Genomic DNA, 1109 nt, shown 5'->3' on the forward strand with positions numbered 1-1109 from the left:
ACGTACTGTATAATGTTCCATGCTTAAATACTAGCTGGTCTAATGTCGGAAAATGGTGGAAGACATCCACGTGGCTGAGAGACATGCAAAGCCGGAAAAGCACTATTCAATCTTTTATTTGAAAAAAAAAAAAAAACAGGTAAAAAAAGCAAAGATACAATAGCAAAAGTAGATCTGAACAACAAAGTCATACATAAAGTGTAAAATCTGTGCTGGTAGAGTTTTTGTTGTGTGTTCGCAGTCTGAAAGAAATTTTAGTTTGAAAATCAAAACCTCTGTCAAAATGCTCATCGGAAAAGTAGGCCAAGCTTGCACAACTTCTTTAAAAAGGGGAACATGCCAAATTATGATACAAAGAGTAGCCCACAACTTCCAAGAATAACAGTGTCACGATGCGAGGTGGACCCCAAAAAAGCAGGCAGGAGGGAGGAGGAGGGTGTACTTGAAAGATTGTATTAAAACTCAGAAAACTAAATCCAAAACAAACAAAGTCCAAAGTATCAAACAAAACACATGACTGAAGATAAAACATAACACTGACCAAAACATGACTGAAACAAACATGACAGCAAACAAACATGACAGTAGCACAAAGCAACAATGACCCGACAATGATTGCTCGGGCTGGGAGTCCTTTTAAAGCCACTAATTACCTAATGACCAACAGGTGTGCAGCTGCAGGGGAGCCCTACAGTGCCACCTGTTGGTCCCAAACCGAATCATGACAAACAGTTGTATTTAAGAGACATTAGCGTCCGTCCTATTTAGTTCATTTAATGCCAAAATGAAAAACTGAATTTGCAAAAACCCTATAATTTAGTGCCAAAACATAAAAATACGTTTTGGGTGTTTTTATTTTAAAAAATATATAAATAAAGGTCTTCGGGCAGTTCCTCAGTCAGTATCAAGGCTTTGGGAATTATTTCAGTGAGATACATCATCACTAGATGGCAGGAGTTGCTTTGATCAGATCTTGTGTGTGTGTGTGTGTGTGTGTGTGTGTGTGCGCGCGCGTGGAATGTGTGTGCGCGCGTGCATGCGTGCGTGCGTGCGCGTGTGCGTGTGTATGTGTGTGTGTGTGTGTGTATAAGAGGTATCTTGATGTGAGA

This window comes from Hippocampus comes, unplaced genomic scaffold (genome assembly GCF_001891065.2).
Source record: "Hippocampus comes isolate QL1 unplaced genomic scaffold, H_comes_QL1_v1.1 scaffold85, whole genome shotgun sequence".
NCBI lineage: Eukaryota > Metazoa > Chordata > Actinopteri > Syngnathiformes > Syngnathidae > Hippocampus > Hippocampus comes.